The sequence below is a fragment of the Elephas maximus genome, chromosome 18, assembly GCF_024166365.1.
Source record: "Elephas maximus indicus isolate mEleMax1 chromosome 18, mEleMax1 primary haplotype, whole genome shotgun sequence".
Classification (NCBI taxonomy): Eukaryota; Metazoa; Chordata; class Mammalia; order Proboscidea; family Elephantidae; genus Elephas; species Elephas maximus.
This window is the reverse complement of record NC_064836.1, coordinates 10073727-10087639: the sequence shown is the minus strand read 5'-3', so window position 1 is coordinate 10087639 and position 13913 is coordinate 10073727. Positions and strand designations below refer to the sequence as shown.

Genomic DNA, 13913 nt, shown 5'->3' with positions numbered 1-13913 from the left:
GGGTGGGGGGGGGGGTGGTGGTGAAAGACTGAAGGCTCTCCCCCTAAGATCAGGAACAAGACAAGGATGCCTGCTTTCATCACTGCTATTCAACATTGTACTAGAAGTTTTAGCTAGATTAATTAGACAAGAGAAAGAAATGAAAGCCATCCAAATTTGAAAGGAAGAAGTAAACGATCTCTATTCACAGATGACATGATCCTATATATAGAAATCCCAAAGAATCCACAAAAAAGGCTACTAGAGCTAATAAATGAATTCAGCAAAGTTGCAGCGTTCAAGATCAGCACACAAAACCAGCTGTGTTTCTCTATACTGGCAATGAACAATCCAAAAAAGAAAGAGATTAAGAAAACGATTCCATTTACAAAAGCTTTCAGAGCCTCTGAGGACTGGACATCAGAACAGTCTCGCAGTCCTTTCAAGTGGAAACATCTTGTTATTAACGGTCCTTGATGGAAGCAAATGCTTCAGCACCTTTAATTTTTCATGCATATTAGTGCATCTCATACGAAAATTAAGGAGAGCAAATGGGTTTGATGGGGATGGTAATGGAGGCTGCACATGACATGAGTAAGAAGCTGAGCCACATTCATGGGCAGATCAGAGTGGCCTGAATCTCAGCCATCCTGCCTCCCTTCAGGTCTCAAGAGTCACAGGAAGCTGGGAAGCAAACTCCCAGGCCCCCTTGGAGGAAATCAGGCCTGAGTCAGCCTTCCGAGATGCTGAGGGAACAGATTAGGCCCAGGAAAATGTTTACCAAGGATGGTGTTTCTCACTTGAAAAGTTGGTGGGTTTTTTGTTTTTGTTTTTTTTTTTTAAGTTGAAGAAGGAACTAAAAGTGTTTCTAATTATTGTTTTGTGACCCAGGGCCAAAAAGATGAAGTGCTTGCCAAGCATTGCCACATCTCTCACTTCTCCATGTTCCAGGGACTCTAAGGGCTGGTAGTTGACGCCACTGCAGAGATGGGTCTCCTTATCCTTGCTGTGTTTCTGTTCCTCTTTCTTATTAATAGCTAAGTAAATCTGCTGACATCTGTGGATGAAACATGGGGGAGAGGAACATTCTGAATGTAAGGAGGTGACTTGTAAAAGGCAATACGCCCTGGATTGGAAGCCAGAAAGCCTTTGTTCTGGGTTGGCTTGTGGCGGGGGGCGGGGGGGCATCTGTGTAGCTCTGAGCCCCTCCCACCCTTCTATAGGCCTGGATGCCTGTCTTTAAAGGGCAGGAGGGACAGGTTCTTTTGACTGACATTCTAGTTTTTCTTAAAGGTCAAATCCTTTAGGAATGCCAAAGAACTTTAAAACAAAAGTGAAGTGACACGGATCCCCAGTGGAAAGATGAAAAACAGAGACAAATTTTAAAAGAAGGGTGGGAGACTTTTCTACTCCAAAAAACCAGTAGCTGTTGAGTTGATTCTGACTCATGGCAACCCCATGTGTGTCAGAGTAGAAGTGTGCTCTATAGGGTTTTCAGTGGCTGATATTTTGGATGTAGATTGACAAGCCTTTCTTTTGAGGTGCTTCTGGGTAGACTCAAACCCCTAACCTTGAGGTTAGCAGTCGAGTACGTTAACCATCTGCAGCACTCACGGACTCCTTTCTACTCTAGGCCACTCTTTTCTACTGGACCAAAGCTGAGCTGATACCAGTGGCTTCACATGTAGCGTGGGACTCCCGCGACCTCAGAAGGGAGCTGGATTACTGAAGAGAAGGAAAAACAGCATTTGTGTTTTCAGCTTTCCCAGATGAGGGATCTTTAAAGAAGCCAGATTCTGGAAAAGACCCAAATGCTTAGAGCTTGCCCACTTAACTTGTAGGCAAACCAACCTCACTGTTATGGGTTGATTTGTGTTCCCTGTTCAAGTCCTGACCCCCGGTTCCTAGTACTGTGACCTTATTTGGAAATAGCATCTTTGCAGAGGTAATTAACAGGCGGTCATGCTGGCGTAGGGTGGACCTAATCCATTCTGACTGCTGTCCTTATAAAAAGAGAAGAGACACAGACACAGAGAGAGATTACATAGGGGAAGAACACCTTGTGATGACGGAGGCAAAGACTGGAATTATGCTGCCAGGAGCCAAGGAACACCTGGGGCTACCAGAAGCTGACAGAAACAAGGAAGGATCTTCCCCTAGAGCCTCTGGAGAGACCATATCCCTGCCAAGCTCCTCTAAATTCGAAATTCTAGATTCCAGAACTATGAGAGAATAAATGGCTGTTGTTTTAGGCCACCCAGTTTACGGCATTTTTTTACAGCAATCCTAAGACACTCATCCACTCACTATGGACCATGTTTGGAGGAAAAAAGGGAGGAGCAACAAATCAAACAACTGCCAAAGAATGCGTAAATGGGCGTCTGAGGTAGATGGGAGGCCTCTGGGTGGTACTTAAATTTTTTCCCAATTTTGTTGATTCAGCAAACATTTATAAAGTGCCTAGTGTGTGCTGAAAGGTCCCTGGGTGGCACAAACAGTTTGTGCTCAGCTACGAACTGAAAGGTTGGCAGGTTGAGTCCACCCAGCAGTACTGTGGAAGAAAGGCCTGGCGATCTACTTCCATAAGATCGCTGTTGTTCTCGTCAGTTGTAGTCGAGTCAATTCTGGCTCACGGCAATGTCACGTGTTACAGAGTAATACTGCTCCATAGGGTTGTCTTGGCTGTAACCTTAACAGCAACAGACCGCTAGGTCTGCTCTACTACGGTCACAGTGGGTGGGCTCAAACCTCCAACTCTCCAACTCTAGGTTAGCAGTTGAGCAGAAACTGTTTTTGTCACCTAGGGACCCTTTCCTTAAGATTACAGCTATTGGAAACCCAATGGAGTACAGTTCTACTCTGATACACATGGGGTCGCCATGAGTTGGAATCAACTCAAAGGCAACTAATTTTGGTTTTGGAGTGTGTGCTGGGTGTTATGGGGGTCAGACAGTGTGTCTGACTGGAAGGCATTCACAGAGAGATAAGGCATGTGCACAAACACCAAAATGTCTAAAACACAACGCAGAATGGGAGGCCTGCCCCAAGAGAGCGTAGATGCATCGCTGGAATTCACAGTAGGAACCTCTCCCTCTTAACTGGCGGGGGGGGGGGGGGTTCAAGAAACAAATCAGGGAAGCTAGACCACAGATTTCAAAAACCTTCTCTATTCTAGCCGTAACAATCTCCCCAGCTCTACAGAAGTGAAAACCAAGGCAGCAAACTGATGAATTACTTTCTCTCTGAACATCCAGGGAGTTAGCAGAACTACAAACTGATGGAGAACTTCCCGGAGAAACCAATGGTGAAAGTGTGTACTGCTAGAAGGCTCATCTTAGGGGGGAAATTCCGAGCCGCAGTCACTCTCTCTTGTCTCCCTTTCCAGGTTAAATCCAAAGAAACACCAACCAAAATTCAAAGCAGTATTTAAAAAAACAAACAAAAAAACCATAGACTTCCTAATCAAAAGCAGGCCAGTGTCACCAAAGCTTAAGTTCCTGGCCCTCATCCTTAGCCTGAAGGAAGCCAAGGTCCCTGGAGTGACAGCTTCTGCCTACTTGGGGAGGCGGTCTTTGTATGGAGTCCAGGTGTCCCTTATAAGTGACTTGCATAGGGTACCAGGTAGTGGGAGCAAGCGATATCCTACAAGATGAAAGCCCAGGCAAACCCTGAGCTTTTGAAGAGTGAAAGTGGCCGCAGGCTTCTCAGCATTGAATTTGAAGAAGCCAATGGCATCCCAATCACTAACAGGAAGCCAGATAAACAGCATGTTATCGAGGGGGAATCCGGAGCTTCCCTTAAGCCCTGGCCAGCTGCGCCCTGTGTGTGTCCTAACAGTCACAGCTGACTTTCCCGTGTTGAGCTGAGGGGACAAGGAACCTCCTCTGCTGGATGGACGTCACCCCTGCACACCGCTCCTTCCCTCACCACTCACGGCCTCCCGCGTTCCAGTTTCCCCTCTCGACCCTCGGCAGACTCGGTTGACTCTACTCCGAGACCAGTTTTAGTCCGCTCCGCGGGGATGAAGGGACCACAAGGGGCTCGGGAGTTCCCAGGTTCATTCAACTTCCCCTTTCTACTCCCTCCCCTCTCCTCCGGGAACGCTTTCTCTGCTCTCAGACTCCACGCAATGGGTGGGCGCCAGAGAGGACAGCCTCAGGGAGACTGGCGCGAGGGCGCTTCTCAGCGCATCCTGGGGGCCCAGAGAACATGTCTGGAACAGCCCAGCAAGGTCGCCCACCCCAGCTGTTCGTTCGCTCCGGCTGGGATGGGAGAAGAGTTAACGCATTGCTTCAAAGCAAAGGAAAGACGATGTGGGTAGGGTGTGTATGTGTCTGTCTGTGTAATAACCCAACATTTGGTGTCTCACCATAGGGCCCGAAAGCACTTTAAACTGCAGGTATTTCACAGGAATGGAAACTGAGGCTCAGAAGGGTTAGAGTTGCGTAGCCCCAGAACCAGACGCACGGTCCCTCAGGGACGTCTAGGAACACACCTTCCCGGGAAGCCGCTGGCACCTCCGTTGTTATTCTAGCGCCTCTCTCGAGCGCCGCCCGCAGCCTCCTTGGGGCACCCAGCTCACCTCTCCCCGGGGCTCGGCTGCCGGGCCCAGGACCTGCCGGCGACCTCCGCAAAGTCAGAAGCCTCAGACCCTCCGCCGCGCGCAGCCCCGGCCAAGCAGCACGCGTGGGCCACTCACCGGCGCGTCAGCCCTCCCGCGCTCCGGGTCCGCGCCTTCGCCGCCGCCGCCGCAGCCGCCGCGCAGAGCCGCGCATCCCCCGGAGCGGCGCCGGGCCGGGCCGGGCGTCCTCTCTTCGCGCAGGAAAGTTTCTCCGGTGCTGCCGGGGCCGGTCGGCCGCTGGCACGAGACTCGGCGTCCGACGCGCGCTCCGGCCTCGGGCGCGCGCTAGGGCCGCCGCCGGCCCCGGCCCGACAATGAGCAGGGAGGCGGCATCCTGAACAAAGTGCCGTCCCCGGGGCCCGGCGGCCGGGGCGGAGCCTCGTGACCCACTGCCCCAGGCACACGCCGGCGGCCTCCGCAGCGGCCCGGGGAGGGGAGTGCCCGGCGGCGGGGAGCGGAGGGGAGGGGAGGCTCGGGATCGCCGTCTCTCTCCTGCCCCTGCACTGTGCCAGTTTAACCCGCAGAGGGGCGGAGGCATGGGTCCCTTCCAGACTTTGTCATTGGAAAGCTATTCCCGTAACCCTTTCCTGCCTTCGCCTTCCGCCCCGCCTCCCCGGCTCCCGGCCGCAGAAAGGCGGCTGCTCTGTGGCGCGGCTGGGGCCACGAGCTGGCGGGGCAGGAAACCTTCGCACAATTGAGCCTTTCCTTTACCCAGGGACCCGCCACCACCACTTCCAGGTCGGACCCCTCCCTCCCCTCACACACGTCCTCGGCTGCCGCTGGCTCTGCAGTTCTTTATAAGGGGACCAATGTATTGCCAGCTTCCCCTCTTTAGGCTGGGGCCATCCCCTTCTTTCCTCTGCGTACTTCCCTGAAGGGCCCTGCTGTCTGGGCCGGGACTCGGAACTCCTGGGGTGCAGCGGAAAGCGGAGGCCCCGGAAATGCCTGGCACATAGTAGGTGCTCAGTAAAATCCGTGAATCCTTCCACCTTCCTGACTCCGCCTCTCTTTCCTGGGGTGTGGGAGTGGGAGGAGGAGGAAGATGAGGAGACAGGACATAATATGACACAAAGAAAGTGAATGAAAAACTTAGTGCTGGGAGAAGGTCCTCAGCCAGAACCTAGTGCTACCTCTCTCTGCAGCGCAGATTCCACACACCCACACCCACACCCACACCCCCACACACACACACCCCTCCTGGCATGGGGGTTTCCAGGCTCGCCAGGAAAAAGGCAGAAGGAAATCAGGTGGCCTGCCCTGGAGCAGGCTTTGAGCTACGTGGAAGAAAGGGAGTAGTTGTGGCCAAGGACCCAGCAGATTGGGATCAGAGACTTCCCAGCTCTAGCCAACAAACCTCATCAGGACTGATTTATTTCCAGAGTGTTGGAGGTTGGTGGATAGAAAGTAAAATTGCCTACTCCCTGGGAGGTCTCAAAGCTCTTCACTAGCAAAATCAGCCAGTGGGGAACAGAGTCAAGATGACAGCCCCTGAGTCCTGTTTGAGCCCCCACCCAGTCTGTCAGGCTGTAGTGGCTGTGGCTGAAAAGGTATGATTTGGTTCCTTGGGCGCTACCCAGAGTGGGAAAGTAGCCCGTGGCTCTAATTTTGTAAGTGTTAAATCTCTTCTGTCAATGCATGGGATCAGTACGAGTGGCTGGTCATACAAATCCTCCCTAACCCTCATCCAAATGTCCCAATCACAAACCTCCAACAGTGAACTAGTGTGTAATATAGATAAACATAAGAGCACCTCAGACAAGGGGGGTGAGCCAGGGTGGGGGAGGGGTGCGTGGGGTGGGTGGGGGAGGAAACAGGCCAGGCCCTTTGGGGTGGAGGCAGAGGATATGAAGGCAACTGAAACAGAGTGGATAGAAGAGAAAACTGGAAAGGGGAGGTGGGCTGGACTCTGGACAGAGGGCTGTTTGGGTAAGAAGCAGGGACCCCACCCATCCCAGAAGCAGCCTCGGACAAGTGCCTGCTTCGTGAGTGGTTTTGTTTGAACACGGTGATGACTCAGTTGCTCTGAATCAAGTAAATAGGTTTTCCTTAAATATGAAAATCAATAAGAGGTAAAGGCAAGAGCCTGGCTGAGGGCCGGGGAAGGTGGCGAGCCCCCAAAGGGTGCTGGGGAGATGGAAATGGTTGGTGAGTGATGGAAAGAGTGAGACGCAGGCTTACTGTAAGGAGACCCTTGGCAGAGTCACCGTGTCCCCCACCGAGAAGATGGCCTCCAGGCCCTGCTGACCTCACTGGGGCACCTTGAAACCCAACAGCTCCTCTGTCCCCCTTCTCCTCAGCTCAGAGCCAATCCTGCTTGGGGCAGGAGCTTGTTAGCAAGAGGATTAGTGTCAGCTTGACAAATGGGTTTTAAAGAATCAGCCCAGCAGCCTGTTGGCACCCCCACGGAGTCTCAGGCTGGGGAAGAGATGAGATAAGAGCTTTGGGAGGCCCCAAGGAGAGTGGCAGGTGACTCCTTCAGGCCCAGCTTTGGGGCTCCGCCTGTCTTGCCTCCGCCTGGAGGTCTGTGGACCAATGTCAGTTTGTTTCACGGCTTGGGTTATGTGACATGGGGCATCAGGGATCTGAACCGAATCAGAGTTCCATGTGGCCCACGGGGACTGTCTTTACCCTTCCGACTCCCTTGTTCAAGCCTCTAAGCTGTTTATCAGGCCCCTTGGCAGGGATGTGAAGACAGCTCATTCTCTTATTTTCTTGGGCATTTAATAAATGTAATTAGAGCTTCTGAGGTGGAGTCCGAGGGAGAACTGCCTTGCTCCTCCCAAGCACAGTGGAAAAACACTGGGCTTGGCCTCAGAAGACCTGAGTCCATGCCTCGGCTCTGCCGCTTGCTGCAGTGTGTCACCTTAGCTCGCTCATCAGTAAAAGGGGGTGTTGACGCCCAGGGGAATAATAATACCCACCTACCAAGGCTGTGCTGAGCATCCAGTGAGATAATGAAAGAGAAAGTAGTTGATACAGAGCTGTTCAAATACAAGCAGAAGTGTGATTATCCAACAAGAAAGCATCAACTCCTGACCCCACTCCCACCCTCAGCCCACCTCCCCACCCCCATCAAATTCACTCTGATTAAGCAGCCCTGGCGGCGCAGTGGTTAAAGCACAAGGCTGCTAACCAAAAGGTGGGCATTTTGAACCCACCAGCAGCTCCGAAGGAAGAAAGACCTGGTGATCTGTTCCCATAGAGATTACAGCCTGGGAAACCCAATGGCGGCGGTTTTATTCTGTCCTATAGGGTCGGAACTGCCTCGACACTATAGTGCTTGGAAACCCATTTCTGAGTGATAGAAATCCGACTACCCACTAATAATGCTTGTCCTTTCTAGCTTGATTCATTCCCCAGCCAGGGGTTTCCCATGCCAGTTGGATGGGGGGGGTGTGGGCAAAGCAGTCATCTCCTTCCTTGGCCACTCTGGCCTCATGACTGGCCTCAGGCCCTCTTTAGAAGGGCCCTCTGTGTTGACTGCTTGAGCCTACGAGGACCCAGGAGAAATGTCTGTGGGGAAAAGCTGGCACAGTAATGAATGTTTTACAAGAGAGAGCGAGTCACTGCCTTATCGGGAAGATGCTGTTTCTCTCCCTCTCCCTCTCCCTCTCTCTCCCTCTCTCTCTCTCTCTGTTACCAGGAAGTGAGATGTGCTGAAAGTCATCACAGTGTTTTTCCAAAGATGGCCTCTGAAGAAGAGATGTTACTTTAAGGGGCCAAAAGGGTAGGGGTGAGGCTGGTGGGGAGAATCGTGCACTTTAAGAAGCCTGGCTCTGCTGTGGGCAATCTGAAGAGGATAATAATAAAGTCATCTATACTTACATAGCGTTTGCTGCACCTCACATACATTGGCCCATTTAGTGCTGACAACAACTCAATGATGTAAGTATCATTTCTATTTCCATTTTATAGGTAAAGAAAGAGAAGGAAAAAGAAGGAAGGAAAAGGACTGACTTCCTCATCTGTAAAATAGGAGTAACAATGCTTGTCTCAGGGAATGCTGTGAGAATTCAATGAACATATAGGTGGCATATAGTAATATAGTAGGCCCTCAAGAAATGTTAGCTATCCTTAGGTAAAGAAACTGACGTCAAGTATCTTGCCCTGGCCTCACAGCTAGTAAGTACTAGAACCAGGATTTCAAGCCAGGAGGTCTGGCACCAGAGCCCAGGCTTTCGAGAGCCATGTAAGTGTACACAGAAGAAGGGAGTCCCCTCAGCAAGAGTGTATGTGTGTGTGGGGAATGGGGGGTGAAGGACTCTACTGTTTACTAGCTTCAGCATCTTTCTCTTTCCTTCCTTCTTTTTCTTTCTTTCCTTCTAACAGCTTTATTGAGGTCTAATTTATATGCTCTAAAATTCACCCATTGTAAGTATAGAATTCTGATTTTTAGCAAATCTGTAGAATTGTAAGCCCATCACCACAATCCAGTTTTAGAACAGTATTCCATCACCTCGAAAAGTTCTGTTGTTTCAGCACAGGCTTTAGTCTCTCTGAGCCTGACTTCCTCAGCCATGAAATAGGCTGTCCCAGATGTGAGAATTCCATGAACATATAGGCGGCATATAGTAAGCCCTCAAGAAAAGTTAGCTATCCTTATTATAGTCTCAGAGTCATTTAAATATCACCTTGAAGAGCTGGGAGTGGTCTTACCAGCACCAGTTGTCGTGCAGTGGATTCTGATTCGTGGTGACCCATGTGTGGCAGAGTAGAGCCGTGCTCCATGGGGTTTTCAGTGGCTGATTCTTCGGAAGAAGATCACCAGGCTTTTCTCCCGAGGCACCTCTGGATGGGCATGAATCTCTAGCCTTTTGATTAGCAACCAAGTGCATTAAGTATTTGCAACACTCGGGGACTTTGGGAGTAGGCTTAGAAGCTATCTAATTTCACCCTGTCCTTTAATAGATAAAGAAACGAAGGTGCTGACATGTTAAACACCTTGCCAGTTAAGGACACAGAGTAAATTTAGTGGCAGGACTAGAACAGAAAACTTGGGTCTTTTGGTTGCTTATTCAGTGCTTTCTCTTCTCCCAGGAGACCTTCCACCGGAGGTACAAGGATGTCATTGTCTAGTGCCGCAGCCCCTGCTATTTGTGGGTGCCCCCGGAGCAATGCTGACTGACAGGCATGGTCCCGGGACCTTACTTGTTCTGAAACTGGCATGTCCAGTACTCTGGCCTTGGAACAGAGAATGCAGCTGGGGCAGGATGGATGCAGAATCTGGGGACAAGATGTAATGTGGAAACTGAGGCAGCAATGACCATCGTCAGACAGGGGATGCATTGACTCAAAGAATCCAGAAGACTGCCAGTCTAGCCATCAGCAACAGGGAAGCCTGTTTCACAGGCATGTGGCCTGTGCAGTAACACAGGACCCCACACCTCGGAAGGCCCTGTGAGTGGTTTAATGCTTTGCTGTCACCATCTTGAAATTCCTGATGATTTTTGAACAAGAGGCCCTGCATTTTTATTTTGCACTGGGCTTTGCGAACTATTTGGCCTGTCCTGCCTGTGGTTACCGGGAGCAGAGCATGAGCTACTCTGAATGACCCAGTATGGAATAGTGAAGGAGTCCGGATGGTTAAGCACTCAGTTGCCAAACGAAAGGTCGATGGTTCAAACCCAGCAGCTGCTCCATGGGAGAAAGATGTGGCAGTCTGCTTCCGTAAAGATTTACAGCCTTGGAAACCCTACGGGGCAGTTCTACTCTGTCCTGTAGGGTCACTATGAGTTGGAATCAACTTGACAACGATAGATTGTTTTATGGAATGTCTCCCTACCCAGAATTTACTCATGGACGAACTATGTATGTATACTACATAGTCACAGAATCTTAATATTGAATATGAAGAGAAACAAAAGTAGCAAAACAATTTGCACACTATGATCCAATTTATGCAAAGATACCCTACAAAGCTATGTATTTCTATGTGTACATAAAACAGACAAGCCTGTTGCCGTTGAGTCGATTTCGACTCCTGGTGATCTCATGTGTTACAGAGTAAAACTGCTCCATAGGGTTTTCTTGGCTATAATCTTAACAGGAGCAGATTGCCCGGTCTTTCTTCTGTGGTGCCACTAGGTAGATTTGAACTGTCAACCTTTAGGTTAGTAGGTGAGCTCAAGAACCCGAGAACCTGTATATAAATACACTTTTTTAAAGCCTGGAAAAACATATTCCAAACTGACTGCAGTAGTTACTTCTGGGAGAGTCGTCACAGGAGTTGCTAATTTTTTCTGTACGTTTGATTGTTTTTCTAACAAGAAGATTATATTCACGCATTATGTATATAATTATAAATAAAAATGCTAAGATACTCCTAATACATTCAGTGAACATTTTCTTCTATCAATAAATAGTCTTTAAAGACTAAGAAGAGAAGTCCCTTGTGAGGGGCTGGTGGTGAAATAAGGGGGTGTGAGGTGGGTCTGCTGCAGTGTAGTGAATAGAGGCAGAAGAAGGGTTCTGGCCTGTGACAGGGCTTGGGGGAAGCAGGCCTGGACGTGGGGGAGGGAATCCTAGGTGTGAGGACCCAGAGGTAGCAGGCAAGAAGGGTGGGTGCTGGGCATGAGCTCCAATTTGGGAACCAAGAAGAGGGGAGGCAGGAGGATGATAGGAAGAACTGCAAGTTGCCAAACAGTCTGAAGGTAAAGGCTGTAAGAGGCGATTCTGGCTGCTGTGGTGTAGAAGTGGATGAGGTGGGGTAAGCAGGAGATTCCCTACCAGGGGAGAAGGGATGAGGCCTGGATGTTGGATTTACCAAGGTCGTGTGGCCCAGCAGAAGGAGTCAGGGCTGCAGTCAAGTCCCAGGTTTGTGCATGCTAACTGTGGCTGGAACCTTGGCCTCTCCCCTACGAATCAGAAATGACCATAGCAATACCTGTGTGGCAGAGTTGCTGGGAGTTTATGGTGAGATGCTGTGGGTAAAGCAGCAGACCCAGTACCTGGCGCAGAGTGGGAGCCCAACACGTTCCTCCTCTGATGGACTCCTAGCTTGAGGTTCTAAAATGGCAGGAATCATTTGCATGTACAAAAAGCATTCCTTGAAGCACTTTCCTCCTGGGTTTCTGGGAGAGCCACTGAGAGCCAGGATTCCACCCTCGGCTGAGACAGGGGAGGCAAAGGAGCTGGCTGCAGCCCAGGGGTGGGGAGGAGGCCAAGGCAGGAGAGGAGACCCCAGGCTCCTAGTCTGAGACTGCTGGGGCAGGCCAGGCTGACTTACAGGCAGCCCTAAACCTGGGTCCCACTTAACAGTTAGGATGTCTAGGAGAAGTGTGCCCTGCTGAGGCTGATTCCAGCTTTCTCAAGTTTCTCTCACCCGCTTTTGGCACACGCCCCCAGCTCTGTGCAGTGTGCTGGTGACTGACGGGCCCAGCTGTGGCTGCAGCCTCCTCCCCGTGGTTACAGATGTGCTCAGCAGCAGCTGTAACACGGAGCCCACACCTGTTGTCTACATCAGCTGCTGTAACTGTACCCCTGGGAAAGCAGGCCAGGTGCCCAGGCCTTGCCAAAGTCCTTCCCACAGGCAGGTGGGAAGGCACCGCCTCTGCCTGTCGCCGCAGCACACGGAAGCTGCTTCATCGCCTGGGACCCTGGGCGTCTCAGCTACGGACTGCGATCCTCTTGCAGCCCATCCTTGCCTCTCGCGTACACGCTCCATAGGCCCTCGGTGGTTCTCTGCCTCCCTCCCCCAACTTGAAGTCGGGGAGACTGAGGATCAAGGAGGGAGGCAGGAAGTCTGGAATGGCACCGCTCTAACCATCTGATTTCCCGGCGGACCTTTAAGTTTTAAAGTCAGGGGGACTATTCTGGGGGAAAAGGGTGGCACTGTGGAGCTGAGTAGCAATAGGGACAAAAGGAGTCGAAGAAAACTAGGGCTGGGAGAGGCTGGGGATGGGGCCAAGGACGAGGATGAGCCTGGAAGCGAGAGCAGAGCTCGCTCTCGGTGGCTTTGGCGGCCCAGACTTTGATTCCGGAGACCCGCTGCCGAGCATGCCATCCGACTGCGCAGGCGCGGGCCCCGGACTCGGCCGGCACGGTGGGAGAGCGGCAGAAACGCTTGCCCAAGCCTTGGCCGGAGCAGAGTGACCCCCGGCCCCTGATCTCTCACAGCAAGCCTAAGGAAAAGGATCAAGCCCTAGCGGGGAGCCTGGCCACTGGGGAGATCCAGAAATCTCAGGTCTCCGAGAAAACTTCAACAAGGCAAGTCCAAGGACACACGTCCTCTGACACCCAGACCCACACAATGCATCGCACGTGCCAACGTACATAAAAACCTCCCCGTAGAAAACCACACGGTGAGCAGGCACTGCTGATGTCTAGAAGGATTATACACCCACACCCACATCAGTGCTTTTAATGAGCATACCCTTCATTCCCCGAGCCCACCGCACGTTCAGGGAGGGGAATCTTGAATTGGCGATGCTCAGCATGATGCCAAGGCCTCGGCAGGAAGGCGCTCTCCAGTTCAGCTCTGGCAGTGCCAGGAGAGACAGCAGGATGTGGCAAGCAGCTCCGCCCCAGATGTGGGGCACTGCTGACCCCTGCTGGCGGCTTTCCTCTATGCAGCAACCGGGGAAAGCCCCTGGGAGAGTCGAGTATTGGAAAAACCCTGCAATACGTCTGTGAGGGATAGGAAGAAATATCCCAGCTCAGAATCTCCTCATCTGGAGCTCTTTTGATGAGGCCAAGCTGAAATTAGAATGAAGCCCAGACTGAGTTTCTGGGAGGAGTGAGACAGACCAGCAGGGTGTCCCTGCAGCCTCTGTGGCTTGGAAAACTCCCTGCTGCCAATCCCCTTGAAGCTAAATCGGGAAACCATTAGCAACATCCAGTCAGCCAAGCTCAACATAAGCAGTACCAAAAATCCCACCCCAAGTAGCCCAATATTATTCAACCACAGTCTGATTTTGATATCTCTCTCCCGTTCTTATTGATTACAGTGCAGAGGCTTTCTGAAGTTTTAGCTTTACTGTGGGTCTGAAGTTCCCCTTAGACCTAGGGCTAAGATGTGATAACCATGGCCTTCCATGAGACGGAAGAGCCCTGGTTGCTCAGTGGTTAAGTGCTTGGCTGCTAGCCAAATGTGTGCAGAGCTGCTCAGGAGAAAGACGTGGCAGCCTGCTTCCATAAAGATGACAGCCTCGGAAACCCTACGGGGCAGTTCTACTGTCTTATAGGGTCACTATGAGTTGGAACGGGTTTAGCTTTTTTTTTTTTCCTGTAAGATCAATATCACACTCTTTGGAAAACTCCTAAGAAAACTGACATCTAGACTGTTTGCATCTGTGGAGAGATTTTTTTTTTTTAA

The 13913-nt window shown here is 51.2% G+C and overlaps 1 protein-coding gene across 6 annotated transcripts in view; it reads right to left on the bottom strand.

Annotated features, from left to right (window-relative positions):
• NAV1 (neuron navigator 1) overlaps positions 1-5040 on the bottom strand; it is a 324330-nt gene extending 319290 nt beyond the window's left edge. For 5 of the 6 annotated variants that reach the window (XM_049858267.1, XM_049858270.1, XM_049858271.1 and 2 more), the window contains exon 1: positions 4679-5040. The gene's annotated coding sequence lies outside the window, so the exon portion shown is untranslated. The other variant, XM_049858268.1, reaches the window with a different exon arrangement.
• Positions 5041-13913: the final 8873 nt, after the last annotated feature.